General features: G+C 39.2%; 9 non-coding genes across 9 annotated transcripts; 2 read left to right on the top strand and 7 right to left on the bottom strand.

Moving 5' to 3' along the window:
* The first annotated feature begins 2,416 nt into the window (after positions 1 to 2,416).
* On the top strand, positions 2,417 to 2,488 carry Trnaq-cug. Its single transcript has one exon. It is a non-coding gene; the product is annotated as a tRNA-Gln (tRNA).
* A 458-nt stretch (positions 2,489 to 2,946) lies between these two features.
* Trnan-guu lies at positions 2,947 to 3,020 on the bottom strand. The gene has a single exon. It is a non-coding gene; the product is annotated as a tRNA-Asn (tRNA).
* Positions 3,021 to 3,499: 479 nt separating this feature from the next.
* Trnas-gcu lies at positions 3,500 to 3,581 on the bottom strand. The gene has a single exon. It is a non-coding gene; the product is annotated as a tRNA-Ser (tRNA).
* A 220-nt stretch (positions 3,582 to 3,801) lies between these two features.
* Trnag-gcc lies at positions 3,802 to 3,872 on the top strand. The gene has a single exon. It is a non-coding gene; the product is annotated as a tRNA-Gly (tRNA).
* A 10,165-nt stretch (positions 3,873 to 14,037) lies between these two features.
* Trnat-agu lies at positions 14,038 to 14,111 on the bottom strand. The gene has a single exon. It is a non-coding gene; the product is annotated as a tRNA-Thr (tRNA).
* Positions 14,112 to 14,614: 503 nt separating this feature from the next.
* On the bottom strand, positions 14,615 to 14,696 carry Trnas-aga. The gene has a single exon. It is a non-coding gene; the product is annotated as a tRNA-Ser (tRNA).
* A 316-nt stretch (positions 14,697 to 15,012) lies between these two features.
* On the bottom strand, positions 15,013 to 15,084 carry Trnaw-cca. The gene has a single exon. It is a non-coding gene; the product is annotated as a tRNA-Trp (tRNA).
* Positions 15,085 to 15,964: 880 nt separating this feature from the next.
* On the bottom strand, positions 15,965 to 16,037 carry Trnak-cuu. The gene has a single exon. It is a non-coding gene; the product is annotated as a tRNA-Lys (tRNA).
* Positions 16,038 to 16,792: 755 nt separating this feature from the next.
* Trnaa-ugc lies at positions 16,793 to 16,864 on the bottom strand. Its single transcript has one exon. It is a non-coding gene; the product is annotated as a tRNA-Ala (tRNA).
* Between the last annotated feature and the right edge of the window lie 5,494 nt (positions 16,865 to 22,358).

Below are 22,358 nucleotides of genomic sequence, written 5' to 3' on the forward strand. Positions count from 1 at the left end.
ACGCTGGCCGCGCTTTACTCCCCAGGAAAATTATTTAATTAATTCCTGGTACTCATTTCTGTTAGAGGCTGAGTGAACCTCAGGGCCATAGTGCAGCTGGAAGGATTAGGTCAATTGAAAAAATCCAATGACCTCATCGGGACTTGAACCCCTGACCTTCCAGCTTGTAGCATAGCCCCTCAACCAACTATGCTACCGCTAACTAAAATATCCTACCTAAGGAATAGTTAATAAACTTAATTAAAAAATATACAATGAATACTGATACTGATTCTGCTCCTCAGTGTTTCATGCTGAAATAGATAACCTGAACACTTCAAGACAATTGTAAAGTAATGCCACTTCATTCTTACCTACAAGTAAACAATAACCATGTGTGTCAGAATAGGTTTATTATACATAATCCCTGACTGTATATGATGATGATGTTATCAACAAAGTACTCGATACCAGAGTTTTGAGACGAGCATGTGAATGCGTGTAGTTTCTATTGTTGTGATGCACTTGCTTGTCACCAGGGTTACTCTCTCCAGCTTATGAAACAACAAATGATGCTCACATGAGTAGTTGGCACAGATATTCATCCAGAAATTCAATAACTGCTCTCTACAGGCTTCCATGAGTTGGTGTGGGCAGGACACAATGAAGAAGCATTACTTTCCTAGTGGCTTATTGATGTGCCATGATTTTCATCCTCCTCTTTGTGGCCTTCTGCCTGGCTGCTTCAGTCATAAACCTATAACCGATTATTACTCCCAGTAACTGAATTCGCCAGATTCATGTATAAGTTGAGCAGAAGTCATTTAAGCAGAAATGATTGTATTTTAATAAGGTTTTTAACTAATTTTTGAATTTATGAGATTATGTATATTTTTTACACATTATACTATGCTATAGACTATACAATTCGTATAAGATGATGAAATATGGCGTAACTTCTTATAGAATTTATAATACTGGGGTTCCACTTTGTTCAAGGATCTGTGAGGCAAGCTTCATTAGTAGTTAAATCAGGACTTCCCCGGGAATCCACAGCCAATTAGGATTGTTGGTTACTGAGTGTGACATCATTCTGGTAGTTGCTTGATGTCATGTGGAATCCTTTGTGACAGACAGATGCGTCTAGGCTTTGAAATTAGTAGGACGTGAGCCAAGTGTCTCGACCTCAACCTCGCCTTCAACATAATAAACAAAGGGCTACACCGAGTCAAAGCCATAAGCATAGTTAACTATGTAGATGGTGAACCACAATAAAGTGTTAAGTATTTTTGTGAGATTGTTGTTTCGATTTGTTGATTCTTTTGTTGAAACCAAGGCCGTGTTAAGACCCTGAGTAAATCCTGTGTTCTCCAGCTTGAGATGTCACCCAAGACTTTCCATGTCTGGATCTAAGTCTAATATCTGCAGTGACTGTAGGGTAACTCAGTTGTAGTAGCCTCAGCGAGGGTCTTCAGTAGGGTACAGGACTGTTTAAACAAGTGCCCCCCCTCACAGCAAGGCTACATCTTCGCACAGTTCCTCGGAATTGTTACCAGGCGACTTACATCAATCAGCTGAGTTAAGGTTAACTCTACTGTGAAGAGAAGTGTGTGTGAGTGGGTTTGGAGGTGGTTGTAAACCTGATTGCTTGCCTACACCACCAACTTATGAACCATATAAAAATGCTCACAGCTGGCACAGATATTCTTAGAGGAATTCAATAACTACTCTCTGCAAAGTTCCAGAAGTTGGTATGGGCAGGACATTACAAAGCAAAATGAAGAAGCATTACTTTCCTAATGACTTATTGATGTGCCAGGATTTTCATCTTCCTACTATTTGCTTGTGGTGAAGTGACCAGCCAGTACAACTAATCCATTCAAAGTCAACAGCGTTCTTAATGGGTGCCGTAATATACTGTTCCACTAAATTCAACTGGGGTCCTTTCTGCCATCATACACTACATTAGAGTTAAAGAAGTACCAGCAGTCTCCACTAGCTTCTCAGAAGGATAAGTGAAAGCCTGTTCTGTATCACTGCACTCCTTGAAATAAATGAAGACACTGACTGATAGCAGCACTTTAGATATCAGATATGTCTTGCATGCATTACAGTTGACATCATGAAGCACCTGTCTGGCAATCGGGCCCCTGCCATAGCCTACTGAGAACATTTCTACGTCACCAGCATGTACTACAGGACCTATGGCTCTCAGTATCACTGCGAACCCTGCCAGCTACATAACGAACAATTGCTATTTCGTCTTTCGAGAACAGGCGTCATTTCAAAACACGTAAAAGTCACGTAAACAAAAAGAAAGAAAAAATATCATCGTGAGTACCGAAACCACGATTCACAATGCTGGTGAAGGCTAGCGATTTAGTGTATGGAGTCGGTATTTACATATTTAGAACTATTCACGATAACAACACAAGTGGGTCCCATGGTGTAATGGTTAGCACTCTGGACTCTGAATCCAGCGATCCGAGTTCAAATCTCGGTGGGACCTTGCACAATCTTTTTTTTTTTTTTAACATTAGCCTTTGTAACTGGAAGCTAATGCGAGGAAGGTTATAAGTGCGAATTGCATGATACTCAATATTATCATGAATAGACTAAATTTTACTACATCGTTTGCACCGCTTGTATCACGCAAGTGCAAAGCCGCATCAAATATATTGAACTGCCATTCCGTACGGTATTTTACGATTCCTTCGAAGTTTTAAAGTGACATCCATGAATGACAGATGTAATCCAAAGCACCTATGAACTTTCAACACACATCGACAGATGAATAATTCGTTTGTACTGAGTTCTGGATTCCAGAACACCCCTACGACTATCGCAACGTCATGGGTTCAGAAATTTGTAATAATACGAAAGTCACAAAATAAATAAACTCAATTTTCTATATACATTACATCACGCAAGAAGGATGTAATAATCAAAACGAAAATAAAAAGTTACCGCCCCCGGGTGGGCTCGAACCACCAACCTTTCGGTTAACAGCCGAACGCGCTAGCCGATTGCGCCACGGAGGCACGTCCGAATAGTTCCGCTTAGCTCTTTATATCATTGTATATATTTACAATATTCAATAAATCGCTATCTTTTTTGTTACATATATTTATCAGAACTATTAATTATAATGTCTTTGTATTTATAATTAACATATGCAATTCCTTGTAATTAAGGTATGCTATTTTATTTACTCCTGGTTTCCAAGCCACTTTTGGTGCCTTAACTACAAAAACATTTGGACCGTAGAGGCACAGAGCAATTCTACGTTTGTCTGTTGCAGTTAAAATACCATACAGATGACTTTACAATGTCTGTAAAATAATCTCAGGTTGAGTGTTGAAGTTTATCGAATTGTGAAACCAAAAAGCATTCTTCTTACTTCACGATGCATACGACATAATAAAGATAACGAACTTTCCTGCAACAAAATCAAGAGTAAAATTTGACTTTGCAAGCACCCACAAACTCTTTTCACGGAAAACAATTAAACGCAAAAATACGACGAGGATGGGATTCGAACCCACGCGTGCAGAGCACATTGGATTAGCAGTCCAACGCCTTAACCACTCGGCCACCTCGTCACACATACCCCGAACTTCAACAATGTTTAATTCAAGGAAGTGCATCCTACCCTTCGTCATTATTTCTCTTCCATTTTCGTTATTAATAATTAATATGGACGAATAAATGCAGATATTGATTGTTTGAATATATGCACCACCAAGTGAGAAAATATGCACAAACCTATGAAAGAAGTATACGTTTTTTGGTGTATTTAATCTGTCACACATAACTAAAACAGCATCGGTGGTTCAGTGGTAGAATGCTCGCCTGCCACGCGGGCGGCCCGGGTTCGATTCCCGGCCGATGCAATTGATATTTTTTTTTTGTAGGGCCTTTTTGTGGGGGGGGAGATGTCTTCAAGCCCAAACAAACAAAATATAACGTGCAGGAATACGTAATGGCTGCACTGTCTCATGGTTAATAGATGTAGGGTAAAGAGGACACTAACGCCATTCAAACTACTTCAGAAATATCCAAATCTTAATTTATTCACAAGCTGCAATCTTCATAATTTCATAGACGTACAGTGGTTTCTAATATCCTCACTTATATTCTCAAACAATACATGAATTTGACAAAACAGCAAAAAGGCGTTACTACCATAAACCTGGGTATTAAGTCCGGTCACATCAAAATTGTTTTTATCAAATAAAACTCAAAAAATGGTAATTAACTGAAGGAATATAAGTACGAGAAACACAATTATTTAAACTCAAATCTTTCTGTACTTTCCTTTACACAGGACCACTGAGAGAACCCAAATGCTTCTACTTGCACTGCTATGCAGAGCACTACTTTTAGGGTTGCTTCTTTTTCTCCGTGAGTAGCACTGTGAATCTTTTACTACCTCTTATGGCCAACAGCTTCTGATTACCAGAACTGAATGTCAGTTTAAGTCCTGTCTTATTCACATTGTATATTAACTGATGCAGCTGGTGCAACTTCATAGCATCCACTATTTTCCTTTAAAGCTTGAAGAAATCATGTAGGACTTCTCTACTGAACATCATCAGTCAGCCATAACTGAGATTTTCTGCTTTGCACAGAGTTAAGCCTGGGTTCCTTCTCAAAGAGCAAACCAGCCCTTTCCCACTATTCTGCCTTCCCACGGATTCTGCATTCTGTTCATTGCATATCTGAACAGAAAAAACTGGAAATGTAATGTAATGTAAGTCCAAAACCAACTTGTAAACAGACGATTCTTTAGTAGAGTTGTTTCTCAGCATGCGCAGGCAAGACTGTATTTCATCCAAGCTTCTTCAGAGGAGATCTCTCTCAACTAACCAAGTGTCTAAATGTATAACAAAGAATACCACATATTTTTTATGCAGCTGCAAGGGAATACCTAGAATTTGCAGCAGAAGCGGTGAGCTTTAAAGACTGTGTTGATCATTGTGCCCTGACACCTTTGCAAGTTTTCATCATAAACTCAAAAGAATTTCATTAGATTTTCAAGCCAGAATTATAAAATAATAATAAAAAAGACAATGGAAGAATGACAGGTATGTGATGGACAGAGCAATGAGAAGTAGTGCAACTACTTGAAGACATCAACATATAAAACAGATTATATTGTGCTAAAGGAGTTAATCTCACATTGAAAGTGCAGCTTTCACTTATTTTCACTTAAAACTTGACAAAACACAAGATAAAATGAGTGGAGTTATTAGCCTAATCAACAGTGGTGGTATTACACGAACTGCAATGTTCATTGGAGAATAAAGTCAAAGAAATCAAATGAGTCTCCTAATACCCTCCCCAGAAAGAACAATAAACACAGCATCCAGTCACGTAAAAGCTTTAATAATATCAGCTCATTCTTGTAATACTGAGATTCTTTAACTTGTGAAAGTGTGAATATTCAGGCATCGCAAAATGGAGGTATCAATTGGCATGTGATAACTAGTCAAACTCTTGGAGCTTGTTGAGACAGGCTTGACAGTTTTGAGGTGACACTGGTAGCTGGTGGACATGAGATAGTGCTCACACCAACTAGTCACCGATGGACACTCTACAATATTGTAGCTTGTAGACCCATTACTGGGTAACAACCTCAAAACAAATATCTGCTTCTAGGCACCAGAGTCTTAATAAGTAAATATATGCAGCCGTTATTAAGTGACGCCTTCGCAAACAAATATGTTCCCATGGAAACAGTTGGAGTACAACAATTAGCGGTGTTTTCTACATGGCCCATGCCAAGAAGTAGTCAGTGGGACAAGTTTAGAGATTAGACAGTTGGTGCAAAGGGGTTATATAAGGAGGACACTAGTTACAGTTACACAGAATTACTGGGTTTTTGGATTTTTTCCATCATCCGAAATGTTAGATAACAGAGGACATGACATTTTGAAAACTGGATCTGTTTCCATTTTCAGATGAGAAAGGAAGACACCTACTCAGCTGGGCGCAGTTGGGTCCCTTTTTTGTTTCCTTTGCACTACCGCCCCAGTGGGCGTAGGCCTACCTCCATTAACTTCTCCGTTCACTTCGGTTTTTCTAGATCTTACACATTCGGTAGGACTCCTTGGGCAGGTGATCAGCTCATTGCAAAGCCTCTAACTGTAAACAAACACAGAGAAACGCACACACACAAACTAAATATCCATGCCCTGAGTGGGATTCGAACCCACGATCCCGGTTTCCAAGCAAGGGAAGACAGTACATGCCTTAGACGGCTCGGCTAACATGACAGGCGTTGGGTCCCTTAGAAAGAACTAATCTGAATCAGGTCAGATTTACCCAGCTGTTGCAACATATAGGACTAGGCTAGTTTAGTGAGCAATAACAAGAAACCATAAAATAAAAATTGTGATGGAGCATGGACATGCGTGGAACTAGGATAAAAGAGGAGGTAGAAATTTATGCTAGAAACCTAGCTGACAAAAACCAAGTGCACAAGCGCAAATGCGAAGAAGTGTGAAAAAACTGTGAAGACATGTGATATCTACCACTAGTGCCATCTGTGGAGTAATCCTATCTGGATACCCCACATCAACAATGAGGTTTCTAACTTGCAGAAAAGATCTGTATGACGTGACAGACTCTTCATGCGTTTTCACAAGGTTCCAGTCTCAAGTGTTCAGGTTACTCCACAGATGGCACTAGTGGTAGATATTACATGTCTTCAGAGTAGCTGAGTCGGAAGTGAAGAGTCAAGTTTCAGGACATCAGTTTGCTAGGAAAAAGGAATTGATTTGGGTTGAGTCTTTGGAATTGGCAGCTGCAGAATCATGGCAAGAAAGGAATTAGACGGTGCACAGAAGACTTCATGTGAGATTTGAAGTGACAGTGAGACTGTTATAAAATCAATTGCCTGGATGCTACTAGTGAAAACTGAGAAAACTAGTGTGTGTGCAGCGGTGAACTGAAATGTGCATAGAATAGCAATAGTGCTGTATTGCCTGTAGTCCCAAGTTGTGTGAATGTATGAGGTGCAATAAATCCAGTCATCCAATCCAAAACCCATCTTGGAAGTCACGTGCAGAACCCTTACATGTGACAATGCATTAGATTTTTTCAACAGATGAATTACTGTACAAAGGAAAGCGGCCTCCGTAGTCTAGGGGTAACGTTCCCACCTCATGACTCAAGGCATGCGGGTTCAAACCCGGCGGAGGTCATGGAATTATTAAGGGCGGAAAAATTCAGGGAACAAGTCCTCCGGGAGGGTCCTGTGTCGTAGATTTACGGCATGTAAAAGATCCTCATGTCTTTAGGAGACCTCTGAGCAAAACTTGGCAACACATTTCCCGCCCAAGTAGTTTCCAATGCCTCTGGTTGATGGGGGAAATATCAGGTACCGAGGGCCGACCTCGTTGGCTGAACGTGGCTGATAGCACGCACCAGTACCGGTAGGGTATGGCAACAGTAGAAATTAAAGGGGGACGCACAATGGACCAATAACTCGTCTAAGTGCATGGGGAAACCCACCCCCTCTAATAATAATAATAAATAATAATACTGTACAAAGGAATAAAATATCTGTTACTTTTTGAACTCATCAGGTTAGGTTCATAAACACATGTAGTTTTCTGTGCAGTTGGGCAATATTATTCAGTTTTGCTTTTTAGTTGGAGGATTGAGTTTATTCTATAATTGGTATTAATAAAAGAATATCTACTTTTATACATGATGTTGTCAAATTGAGGAAATTTTTAAGATGTGTGTCACTCACAGAAGACCAGAATTTATTTTTGTAATATTCATTTTTCAAAACAGCTGTTCACATGTGTAAATTCTAACAAACAATTCTTTTCTTACTGGCATGGGAGAAAATCTGTATTTATTCCCCATTTGCCAGAGAGGATTTAGAGAATTAGATTATGATAACAACAACCGATTTCATTTTTAAGCCATGCATGGAAAGTTTAAAGATCTGCCAACCATGTAGTGGCTTCCTATTGGTTAGCACCTGGTTTGAACAATCAGGACTTCATCCTCAACTCACTACCCACTGTAAGATCTACGTAAGGATCTCCAAAATGGCCCAAAGACATCAGTCAGGTACTTGCATGACTCCCAGGTGGTGATGCAGAAAACTATGGTCATGAGTCCCATGGGACTCAGACTCAAGAATGACAGTGTTGCCAATATACCCAAACCAAACCATGAACAATGGGGGAGATCGATGATCATCAAGTGTAGTAGTCAGACCCGTCATCTCGAGGAAGTAGAGGCCCCATTTCAAAACACAGTAAGTTTTCGAATGTAGAAAAATATAGTCATGGGTGCCAGCCAAGCCCATAACCTAGAATGACTGTGCTGACAACCACCAACAGCAAATTACTATTCTGCTCCACTCTGCCAGACATTAATCATGCAGATATATATATATATATANNNNGTACACGTGATGAAATCAATGGGTTCTAGTTTGGATGATTGGATTTGTTAGCACTTTAGTTACAACCTGGTGTAATTACAGTTAATACAGCAATGTCACTGATTTACACACCTTACAGTTCAATGCTGCACACGCACTTTGATTCTCCATCTTCACTAGTCGTCTCCTGGCAACGGATCTCCAACACTGAAATTAGCACTTCAAAACACTATTAAGTCCTCTTACCATTTCTTGTTCTATCACACTGGAATTCAACTGCGCTCTGATGAACTCAAAACTGAACTTCCAGTGGCTGTCTTCTTGCGAAAACTCACTTGAACGTAACTGCACTTAGAACTGAAAACTATTAGTCAACTGTTAACTGTTGTTATATAGCCTCTGCACCGACCACCCACGGAAAACATAGTTCTAGTGTTGCATAAAAAAGACCACAAAGAAAACGAGTCACGTGATAGCTATGTCGCCAGTCCATCGGCGCGCTGTCTCTTGCCCAGCAAGAACTATAAACGTTCGTCCTATACTTGTGTGCGCTTAAGCGAGAGGGTATTTATTGAGCCACTGCCTAGCTATACAAACCAACCACTGTCATATGTAAGCTACAACCTGGATAAAAAATGCTATATACTCTTCTTCCCCTTCTTAATTGAATATGCTAGCAGAATGTTCCACCGAAACGTCGGTAGCGTTCCTCTAGAACTCTAGAATGCACCTAACACCCCAGAACACCTTCATAGACACCGCCATCGCCCGCCATGGAGCTCAAATCACTCACACCACCACAGTTCCCATTAGTCCAATTCGATACATGACATGAACTACTTCACACAGGGACTATCGACAGTAGTTCATGCGGTCGCTACCAGATGCAGACTCCGTTCGTCCTATGTTATCGACAGCTGCTGGAAGAATTATCAGCTCTACTTGACAATCCAGGGAGAGGAGAAAATGAACAACCTTCATCAGCCAATATTACAAAGAGGTAAGCCCTCTCGGTCATTTAATCCAATCAGGGAACTGCCCCCGGTCTTCGACACACATACGGAAGCCTCTTCTACGAGGCCAGGGTATCTTTCGATGAGGGAAGACAAATAAAGGAAACAGAAGATCACAACGAGGAATTCAAAAAGATTTTCCAAGAAAGAATGAGAACCAACAAATGTTTGCCACGGAGGGCTCAAAAATGGAGGACAAACCATTCGTAGGATTCGCATCAATAGATATAAAAGTTGGTCGTAGCATGAAATTCAGGATATCTAACAAGATAGCGTCCACATTCACGGCGGAAGCATTAGCAATTGCCGAAACACTAGAAATCATTAAAAAAAATGGACTCGGAGCAAAACTTCATGATTTTCTCGGACTCGGCAAGCGTGTAGTGGAAAAAGAAAGGCAAAAAAGAACTTCACAGTTTTTGTCAAAACACCGAACGGAACAGAGGAGAAAGCTACTTTTAAAAGTTACTACAGGAATGGCTCGTTCCGTGGTTCCGACAGATAAAAATGAACAGCCGTGCCTTCGTGTCAGTAAACCGTATGAGAGCAGGGCACACCAGTCTTAAAGCCAGCCTAAACAGATTTAACGTTGTGTCCACGGCCGAAAGCGAATGCGGTGATGGGCTGCAAACGGAGGAACATATCTTCTGGGACTGTAAACTGTACGATGGCCAACGGGAAACAATGATGGACATTTCGTCTGAGAACAGCAAAAAAGAATACCCAAAGTCAGTTATAGAGCTCTTAAGGCTAGAAGAAAAAAGATTTCTTCAAGGCGTCTGTTACTTCATAAACAACATACCTATATTTATATAAAATAGATATGTAAGAAAAGTAAAAGAAGTAGTTCTACTGATAACTAACAGTATACTCTCAGATTTAAGTTAAGATCTATATTAAGTGTAACCGATTACGCCTTTGTAGTAATACACCTTGCCCAATTTTGAATATTTATATTTTTTTAGTAACTATAGTAATTTACAAAACTCAAATATGAATTTGAGGGAATTGCGTAAATCATCACGCGTTATATTACGCTACTAGGCATACAGTAAGCAGCAGTTGATGCAATGTGGAGTGATGTTATACTTAAATTTATAGTCCAGGGGCTCCCCTTTGTGTTTATAATGCGTGATGCAAGCCGCAAGAACATATAGTAGCTAGGGACTTCACAGGGGTACTTCCCAATGTATGACCAATGAAAACGCCTGTTACTATATGATGTCATGCCTCGCGGCAGTAGGGTGGTAACGGAATTCTTTGTTCCAAGACAGAGAACGTCTAGTCCTTAGACAATAAAGGCACGTGGTTGCTTCGTTCCTCAAAGTGGGAGTGAAGGGCTTAATATAGCACCAAGTTTAAATGTAGCATCCATGTAATTAACCAGTTAAATAAAGTGTGTTTGTTGTGAAGTTTTTCGCGGGTTTTGTTTGACCGCCTCGTTGAAGCCAAGGCCCATTTAACGGCCCATGTGATAATCTCATGTTCCCCGACTGGGGTGGCGCACAAGGCAACTACAAAGGTGAGGCTACATCGTTAACGACTACCTTTCAGAATCGCTAATAGGTGATTCACCATAAGCAGCTGCGGCCGACATGACCTTTCACCAGTTAACAGCTGCGGCCAGCTTTACCACATCATTGGCGACAAAGAGTGCCTACGGAAGCTTTCCGGCCATGAGTGGCGCACAACGCCCGGCTCCAGCGCCCCACAAAACAATTTCCGGCTACGTAAGAATCGCTGGGTAACTGGTATTATAGAATAAGATATTTATAAGAATTTGCTACAGAAGGCCGGATGGTCAATGTCTAGGCCTTTTTTGTATTTACATTTTTTTTCCTACAATAAAAAATCTACAATTTTATCGATTGTGAAACACAAGGTGTCTTTATGGTTTGTTCAGTGAAGACAGTATCTCAGATTTTATAGCATCGAGTGATAGGATCATCGGTGAAAAGCATGCGACAGGAAGAGGTCGTGCTGTAATCTGGCCTCTATCTCTGGATATGACTGGAAGGACTGAGAAAACTCAGGAAATGATACAATATCCCGTTTGTAGGGCAAAATTTCCAGCTGGAACCTGAAAAATACGGAGCTGCCCATTATACTATCATGTAAAGGAGTACATGTTATAGTATTCGTGCAATCTTGAAGCGCCACTATTCATGGCGTTTTCATTTTCAAAGTTATCAAATTTTTTTCCCCCCCGATTACAATAATGAATGACTAAACGGATATTAAAGACTGTTAAACAGAATGATTAACCGAAGTGAACGAAGAAGTTCATGGAGGTAGGCCTCGGCCCACTGGGGCTGTAGTGCCAAGGAAAAAAAATGATTGATGCAAAGGCAGTATTTAATTGTCACTACTTTGGCAGTTTCTTTTCTGAATAGACCATGATCACCTTCCGGCCAATCAAACTTGATAATAATAATACACCTTAAAGAGAATCCATATATTTTCAGTATTATCCAAAATTAATTACCTACTCATGGAGTTGAGCCCTTCTGGAGGAGCCACCAATTCTGCAGCTACTCAATTTCCGAGCATTTTATGGAACCCGAAAGTTATACATACATCCATCAGCGTTTCAGAGTATTCACAAATGTGCAAGTGGCACCGAATATAAAACTTGTTAAACAACAGTCACAAGACAATCGCAGATACATCAATTCAACCATAGTTAAAATCTAAACTGAATACCTCAAATAAATAGATACAATGATTACAATTATACCAACAAAATAATAACAATACATCATAATTCTCCTTCCTTAATTTGCACTTTGTCTATATTGATGCATAATGTGGGACGTCAGTCAGGATGCACTCCCCTTCTATTCCTTAGCTGTTGATCCCGACAGAAGAGCAAAAATTCATCAACAGTATATGACGGATTATGTATTAGGACATCTCTTATTTCATTTATAAACCGTTTTTTATCATGTACTAAATTAGCTAAATATCCAGGCAGACTCTTAAATTTTTATACACACGCAATGGACCCCTTTCTGCCTCATTGAGAGATGTGATTGTAGGACATGTAAATTTCTTTCGTGTCTTGTTGGTCTCTCATAAATTGAATAATTAAAAGTAAAATATTCCAAGTTATTTATCATAAAAGTCATCAAAGATAAAATATACTGAGACACCAATGTTAATATATTTAACTTTATAAATGGTGGCCTACATGACTCTATGTTTCATCCCCATTATTCTAATAGTCTTCTTTTGTAAGAGAAAGATCTTCCTGGCCTCTGAAGAATTACCCCAAAAAACTGTTCCATATCTCATGAGTGAATGAAAGTATGTATGATATATATATCATTTTAAGTGTTGTAACATTACTATTTGTTTTCATAATTCGTATTGCATTACATGCCTTTCCCAATCTGGGTAACAGTGATTCAACCTGTGTCTTCCAATTCAAGCACTTATCAATTTCAATTCCCAAAACTTTAATATGAGTTTCTGCTTATAATAATTCATCATTAAACTTTAAATGTACAGGCATGTTGTCACGATTGATTGTTTCAAATTTTAACACTTTAGTTTTCCTCAAGTTTAGGGATAAGCCATTGTATTTAAACCACTGATTTAAGGAATTTAACGTAAGTTTAGACGTTTCTTGAATTTCATTGATATTAATACCTGACACTAATATACTTGTAATATCGGCATACAACAGTGACTTGTTGTCAGTACCTAATGCTGACGGCAGGTCATTAATATATAAAAGAAACAACAAAGGACCCAAAATCGAGCCCTGTGGCACTCCATATTTGACAGTTCCCCAGTCTGAACAGCATTTACCATTTTCGTTATTATAGAATTCAACTCTTTGTCTTCTATTCTCCAGATAGGACTTCAACCATATTTTTATTTTACCACCAATGCCGTATGTTGCTAATTTACTCAAAAGAATATCATGACTCACACAGTCAAACGCCTTTGTCAAATCACAAAAAAATTCCCAATGAATGATTGCATTAAATGAATGATCATTACCATGTGCACAAGAGGCCTCCACTCGTCCCTATCCTGAGCCAGAGCTATCCAATCCATCCCATCTATCTCTCTTAAGATCCATTCTAATATTGCCCACCCACCTACGGCGTGGTCTTCCCTGTGGTCTCTTTCCTTCTGGCTTTCCCACCAATATCCTATACGCATTCCTTGTCTCCCCCATTCGTGCTTCATGACCTGCTCACCTCATCCTCCTTGACTTGATCATTCTAATTATACTTGGAGAAGAGTACAAGTTATGAAGCTCCTCATTATGTAGTTTTCTCCAACCTCCTGTCACTTCATCTCTCTCCGGTCCAGATATTCTCCAATATGACGTTTTAATTTCCCATCTACACGCATCCATCATCAGATGGAGTGCCGATTGATGGTAAAATATATCAAAACAATAATTGTTATTGAAGAAAGCAGCCTTCTGGGTTTTGGCACCGTGTATATGTGGTGCCAAATCACAGAAGACTGCTTTCTTCATAGTCACCGCCGTGAAAGCCTCAAATTTTAAATAATTGTTATTAGCAGGAAGACTTTGAAATAATAAAAATCGAAATGAAATTGTTATTGACCGAATATATTTTGTCCTTTATTATAAAAATAAAGTTCTTTCGAAAAAGGCACCGGAGGGATTCGAACCCTCGATCTCCTGTTTACTAGACAGGCGCTTTAACCAACTAAGCCACGGCGCCGTTGCTTACAAACTTCGCATAATACGAGTTATCTTTTAGATCTATTTCAAGAAACAAACACTGTTGCATTAGAAATTAGATTACAAATTTATTTAATATAGTCATTAAATACAGAACCGTGTCATTTGCGTATTGAGACACGCCGGCCTTATATTGGTGTTATATGAGACTCTTCATCTAATCCAAACCAACCAGAACTCCACTACACATTCTTCGTGCACATCTCTCTTTTCGGAATAGTAGTCTTACACTGGGAGCAGTATCAAATATTGCCGTATCAGTACTCACTAGGATATCCAGTAGAATATATATAATTACAAAATATATTTTGATGCCGGTATGTGGCATAATCCATTACCTGATATATTCAGAATTGTAAATATCTTAGATTACGGATCTTCAGTTAAATTGTTCGCATAACTTCACCCCTTGATTTTATTCCACCAATAAAATAAAGAGTGCTTGGAACCTTTACATTTGCAACTTATACTTACAAAATTATTCGCAGTCGGTAGGATTCGAACCTACGCTCCCAGAGGGAATCTGATTTCTAGTCAGACGCCTTAACCACTCGGCCACGACTGCCAACCGTTAATATGTTGCACTATGTATATATTACAAGCCATCTTTAAACTGCACAATGTTAAAATGTGTGAAATTTCGTTTGTCCTCAAATTGGGGAAAATAAAGGGCTACGACTGACAGACGGAAAACTACACCCATCTATGAGCCGATTGTCTAGAAAATGTGAAACCTCAACATCTCTCAACCCTGTGGGCCTCCACGGATTGTTATACTTTACTATTTTTTTTACTTACTGATATGTGCAATGCATTCTAACTTACGGGTTATAATAAAGAAAATAAAAAATTATGCGGTAGAATGACAGAAAAAATCCATGTGACCCCGACGTGATTTGAACACGCAACCTTCTGATCTGGAGTCAGACGCGCTACCGTTGCGCCACGAGGTCTGCGTTGAAACTTGTTGCAATAACTGATAACTATTCAATTAATAGAATTTTAGGTTCTCACAGTGGTGATTACTAGTTACACGGAGTGAATAGCATGTGCAGCCGTGTTGATAGAATGTACTACCGCTTTCACTGTCAAACATATGCTAGCAATTCATCAGTGTTGGTAATACAAATATTCATAATTAAATTATTTCTTTTTTATATTTTGAAAATTGTAGGCACTACTAACAGTAAAAGAGAACATAAATCCTAATGTTAATGGTTTGCAATTTTCTCTTCTCCATGCCGTCCAGACAGGCTCTGGGGTTCACCCAACCTCCTATCCAAAGGGTACCAGGGACTGTGTCCCCGGGAGTAAAGCGGCCGAGTCGTGAAGCTGACCACTCACCTCCAGCTAGTGCTGATGTTAAGAAAATGTGGATCTATACATCCACTCCCCCATACACCTTCAAGTGGCGCTGGTGCGGGTTTTCTCAGAGTACTTCGGCTTCCCCTGCCAATCTTCATTCCACCAAATTCTCCATCATCATAATCACCCGGGGCAGGCTACAATAGGTCAATCACTGGCTACCGTGCTGAGTGAACCCAGTTGGACTCCACCCCCCACTAAGCGAATTAAAAAAAATTAAGAAGCTCTGTGCTCCATGGGATTATTATAATGGAATAATCACCTGGGGCTGGTACAATAGGCCAATCAGTGGCCGACATACCAAGTGAACCCAGCTGGACTATGCGAATAAAAAAATAAGACCCCCAGTAGTAATATTTCCACTTCTTCTAATTGTGTTAATATTAATGTTTTTAAAGTTCGAACAACGTAATGAACAAAAGGTAGCAAGTTGATGGTATGTGGAAGCAGAAGAAGGAAAAAAAATTTCGCCCAACGTGGGGCTCGAACCCACGACCCTGAGATTAAGAGTCTCATGCTCTACCGACTGAGCTAGCCGGGCATATATTGTTAAGGTGCATGAACAATATATTTACTTTACTGAACTGAAGTTCTTGCTAATGTAAGCATTATGTTATTGCATGATACACTTTATTGTAAGGGGATGTTTCCTAATTGTATTGGTAGCTGCAAAATATTGTCACATGTTTGGAATCCAAAAGAGTTACATCCATGGAAACGCTACAACAGACCGATGCATAGGAAGAAGCAATAGCGGTATTGTAATTCTAACAATGAGCCGTTGCCACAGCTGATGAACAACTGATGACCCGTTACGTAACAGCGGAGAGTAGAAACGAAACCGTGAGAAATTTTGTCTCGTATCCAATCCACAGAACACCTACATAAGCCGAGAGCTACAGAGACAGAAGAAGACAGCAAGAATAGTCTTTAGAACTTTCAGAAGGCCGCCGCCGAAAGCAGTCTAGTATTGGCCGAGATATAGTGGAAGCAGTAATTGTGATACTGCAAGTGATAATAATTGTAAGGCGTGTGAGTGTATAAGTGAAGCACAATACAGATTCGCTAAATCCGAGACTCACGTTAAGTTATTTGTCGCGTGACATACCCAACACGTGACAGTATGTTTTTATTTAAAAGCTGTAGAGTAGTGGATTTAATAATCTGTGGAGGACAGATCTATCTCTGTGGCAAGAATGCACTTACTTTCACTTTAATAAACAACATACACTCAAACATTATCACTATATAGCAAAATATACGTACAAATTATACGTAACATTAAAAACAAAAAACTGGAGATGCCGGGGATCGAACCCGGGACCTTTCACATGCAAAGCGAACGCTCTACCACTGAGCTACATCCCCTATATTTTCGAATGCTTCACAATATAAGATAATTCTGGTATATTCGTACACATTTTGATTTGATCTTAACAGCACACCATTAATCGATATGCCCAATGAGAAACCGATTTTCACGAAAGTTACCTTTGTGCGGCTATTTATTTCGCAGAATCTTTCCAGCCATGAACATGTAGTACTTATGCCACATACTGGCAACATCAATCTTCTAGCACTCAGATCTCTGATCTCCCACACGACCATAATTCTGGTTGAAATAATCGACTGCAATATGCACTGACTGAGGTTAGCTCTTTCTAAGTGATCCAACAGATTAGGTTTCTCCGCCTCACCTGGGAACTAAAACAGATCCAATTTCCAAACTAACATTGTGTTCTCTAGTTTTTAGAATACTAGATGAGGGACAAAGTCCAAAAGAACTTGCAATTCTGAGTGTTATACATCATCAACAGAATCCTTTAGAATCTTATGTGATCAGGTTGTCAGTTTACAGAGTCACATGATGCTGACCATGGATCACTAGATCTGTGGTAGATGATGATAATCCTCGTTAAAATTAGGACTCTCATTTCTTAATGGAATCGCTGGGCCATAATCTTCACAGATATAATTCTGTATTTGTTATGTAACGTGAATGCTAAATGAGATACGCCATATCTGATTTCAGAAAAAGGGCATGTCTAATAAACAGTTTCTGTTTTGAAATGGTTCTCTTCAGTGCAGTTGACTACCCAAGAGAGTAGGCTTAGTTTTTATGTAATGAAATGGGGATACAGAACTTAGTACATTTTATTGCAGACACACATCTCTTCCATGTGAACTAAAGGTCTCAGCCTGCTTGTAGCTTAAACAGTTTTACTTTAAATACAACTTACACTTTTCTCAGAATTTTTATGTTTAGAACAATTCAACATATCTTGTTTCTAACTATTTGCTTGCTTACAGAGTTTAATGAATCTACATCAGCCATTTTTAGTAATACACAAACTTTGCCTTTGTGAAACAAGTAGTATGACATAATCCTTTAGAATGTAACCTAGTAGACTTAGTACTGGTATGTACAAAGGCAGAAGTCATTACAGTTAGTGAACAGGACAGTGATTATCTAAAAACCCTCGCATTATCATTAAACCAAAATGTATAATTTCCATCCCATGAATTAAACTGCAAATTGCTTTCACTACCTTAACTGCATATGCATGTTATAGATAGAAGTAATAACTTTTACAATAATGCAATTTATTCTTAATGCCTTTCTTGTTAGTAGTTATCAACAAATACATTTATTACTCATCCAAGATGAAATGTAATACTGTGACTGACAGGGAATCCGTAATATACTGCATGTCTTGTATGAAAACAAAAACATCTGGACTTAATTGCACAAGTGTAACAAAGGGATGGTGAAACTGAGACCATATCACAGTTTCACACTTTCTACCTTATATCAAGACTGATGGGACATTCAGCTCAGATAAAACGGTGTCAAATGATAGGAGCAGTACTCACCCGACAACAACAGTGGTGCTGTGTGTGTAATAGGGGAACAAGAAATTCATATACTCTTGGCTGAAAAACCTCAAGGGAAGAAACAACTTCAAAATCTTAAGCACAGATGAGAGAATAATATTAAAATGCATACACATACAGTCAGTATATTCTGGGGAAGGGATAGGGATTGTAGAAATACCGAATGGTTGCACACTTCTGTCAACATGTTGATCTTCAGGATCTGTAACAGGGAATTTCTTTGGCTATCAAATAACTATGAGGGGCATGCTGTAGCACAGGCGATTGAGGCACTGTGCTAAAAGTTGGAAGGTCACAGGTTCGATTCTTGAGGTCACTGGATTTTTTCCTTCCATCTGCGCTATGGCCCCGGGTTCAACTCAGCCTCTAACAGAAATTAGCACCAGGAATCTTCCGGAGGGGTAAAAGGTGGCCAGCATGCAAGGCAGACAAACTTACCATCTGTGAGCCAACTGTCTAGAAAATGTGGGAACTTCGACATCTCACAACCCTATGGGCCTTCACGGCCTGTTACACAGATAGCTTTACCTTTACCTTATCAAATAACTATGAAGTGCCCAACTAAGACCACACAACATCGATTTCATTCATTACATATAACTTTTGTATATTTTTATGAAATATTCAGGCATCCAAGAAGAGAACCTTTAGGCAATTAGTGCACTAACCTGACTATTTTCTTGTTTACTATTTTAAATGTGTGTTACAAATTTGGCCTTTACAAATATGATATGATGGCATTCGGAATAACAGTTGTTACTGTTTGTCTCGTATACTGGTTTCCAAGCTTCACACAATTAGCAGATCCCATCATGCCCACCCTCCTAACTTTGTGTGTGAACAGAGGAAAGCCACTTCAATTTCTCACTTTTAAAATAAACACATTTTAGATTAATAACATCTAAAAGATTGCATCAATGACACATCAGTACAAATATTATGTTTCAGAACATTATTCATTGTCCCATTTTTATCTAAAAACCACTGTCCTCTTTATTTAAAAAAAAAGTTTCAAAGCCTGGATTCTGTCTGTCTTCCAGTAAAAACTACTCCGTTGGGTCCAATCGATGAAGCCAGTCCCTGTCTCGAGACCCTTTGCAGATAGTTTACGCTGTGCTTGGCTTTTATACCCCATCTTGGTGGTGGTACAGTACACTCAAAGTTACTGTGTTTGAAAGGTTGCAAAGAAACATACAAAACATCTTTCATATTTGGTAAATTCTTCTGTAAGTCTTAAGGTTTTTGAGATAATTGAACAAATTGGATGCTACACATACATTTCCACATTCCTCCATTCAGGAATCATCATGGACTCCCAATCACACCAAAAACTTGAATGATATATCTTTTTTTATTACTGTCTTTTTTCCCTTCAACAGCACGGATAATGGGGAGTATGCTGTACACGAATGGGGAAGCACTAAGCAGTTCATTGAAGGACTTCTTCATAGTTGTTCATAAGTAATGTAATATTATGGCACTACAGTGAACATGAACAGGCACCATTCTTGATATATCAGTGGTAGACAAAGATGACGTCAAATTCCAGCAGAATTGATTCAAGCAGGAGCTGAAATATTACGTTCTAAGATTCATAAATTAATTAACTCTATTTGGAATAAGGAAAATCGCCTGATCAGTGGAGGGAGTTTATTATTGTATAAGCTCACAAGAATGGTGATAAAACTGACTGTAGTAATTATCGTGGGATATCACTGCTATCAGCTTCATACAAAATTTTATCAAATATTCTTCTCTCAAGGTTATGTCCATATATAGATGAAATTATTGGGGATCATCAGTGTAGGTTTACATGTAACAGATCAACTACTGTTTAGATCTTTGCATTCATCAGATACTGGAGTTAGATGAGACAGTACATCAGCTATTCATAGACTTAAAGAAAGCCTATGGTTCAGTTAGGAGGGAAGTATTGTGCAATATTCTCATGGCGTTTAGGGTACCCATGAAACTAGTTAGGCTGATTAAAATGTGTTTGAACTAAACGTATAGTAGAGTCCATATAGTTAAACATTTGTCTGATAATTCTCCTATCCAGAATGATCTAAAACAAGGAGATGCTTTATCGCCATTGCTTTTCAACTTCGCTTTAGAATATGCCATTAGGAAGGTCCAGGAAAACCAGGTGGGACTAAAATTAAATGGGACACATCAGCTGTTGGTCTGTGTTAATGATGTGAATCTACTGGGTAATGATATAAAAAAGTAAAAAGATAAAGTTCCTGTGCTCAACTAATTAAGCACTATGCCATTACGGCATATGGGGGAGTGGATGTATAGATCCACATTTTCTTGACCTAGGCACTAGCAGGAGGTGAGTGGTCAGCTCACACCCCAGCCACTTTACCCCTGGGGAAAGAGCCCCTGAAACCCATGGGATAGGAGGTTGGGTGGACCCCACAGCCGGTCTGGACAACATAAGGAAGAGAAAATTCTTGAGCCCACTGGGACTCTGACCCCTTGGTCATCCAGCCCATAGCTAGTCACTATATCGACTATGCTATCCCAGCTCCTACTGGGTGATGATAAAAGAACAAAAAAAAAAAAAATTTAATTGATGCTAGCAGGGAGGTTGGTCTACAGGTAAACACAGAGAAAACAAAGTATATGCTGCTGTCTCATCACCAGAATGCAGGGCAGGATCATGACATAAAGACGGCTAACAGATGTTTTGAATATGTGGTACAGTTCAGATATTTGGGAACAATGATAACAGATTGAAGCCTGATTCAGGAGTAAATTAAGAGGCGATTGAACTCAGGTAATGCTTGCTACCATTCAGTCCAGAACATTTTTCTTCTCGTCTGCTGTCCAAAAACATAAAATTTAGAATATACAAAACTATAATTTTGCCTGTGGTTCTGTATGGGTGTGACACTTGTTCTCTAACATTAAGAGAAGAACACAGACTGAGGATATTTGAGAACAAGGTGCTGAGGAGAATATTTGAATCAAAGAGAGATGAAGTGATAGGAGGCAGGAGAAAACTATATAATGAAGAGCTTCATAACTTGTACTCTTCACAAAGTGTAATTAGAATGATCACGTCAAGGAGAATGAGATGGACAGGGCATGCATATAAAATATCGGTGGGAAAGCCATAAGGAAAGAGACCATTAGGAAGACCAAGACATAGGTGGGTGGACAATATTAAAATGGTTCTTAGAGAGATAAGATGGGATGATATGGATTGGATTGGATTGGATTGATGTGGCTCAGGATAATGACCAGTAGAGGGCTCCTTGTGAATGCAATAATGAACTTTCAGGTTCCATAAAATGCTGGGAAGTTCTTGAGTAGCTGCTCAATGGGTGGCTTCTCAGGGTGTGCTCATCTCCATAAAGTGAGCGAGTGAGATAAAGACAGGATGAAACGCAACCATATCGTGCCTAATTCACAGACCTGTATCTGTGGTTACACCATTGAGCCACTAATGTCGTAAATGATATGATCTAATTACTTAGTACCACTCTCTGGGATGTGACACTGTGTAGTCTGGTATCTCTGTGTGTTACACACCATCGTCAGAACCCTATAATATCTACTAGTCTGGTAGAAGTTCACAGTGTTTTGGAGGAGCATACTGCCTCCTCTTCAGGGTTGAAGAACAGAGTGTGCTTAGCACACTTTCAACTCTGAAGATGGAGGCAGTATGTTTCTCCAAAACATGGTCAACTTCCACTGGATTACATGGAATCACATCTCAGACAACAGAACTCTTCATAATCACTGCTGTGTGAACCTGAAATCCAATAATGTTACCTAATGCTAATAATTCAGGTAGCTTTACTGACCCTAAAATGATGATTGTTATACACGGTATGTGTGCAATAAGTTTTACATGCATTTAGCTGCTGCTGTTCTATATATCAGTAAAACGTTAGCTCTCTTGAAGTTACGATAAATGCAAAATTAGACATAATTAACTGTACTAGGAAGATTGTTT

Source organism: Cryptotermes secundus, unplaced genomic scaffold, assembly GCF_002891405.2.
Source record: "Cryptotermes secundus unplaced genomic scaffold, Csec_1.0 scaffold171, whole genome shotgun sequence".
In the NCBI taxonomy this organism is placed as follows: domain Eukaryota; kingdom Metazoa; phylum Arthropoda; class Insecta; order Blattodea; family Kalotermitidae; genus Cryptotermes; species Cryptotermes secundus.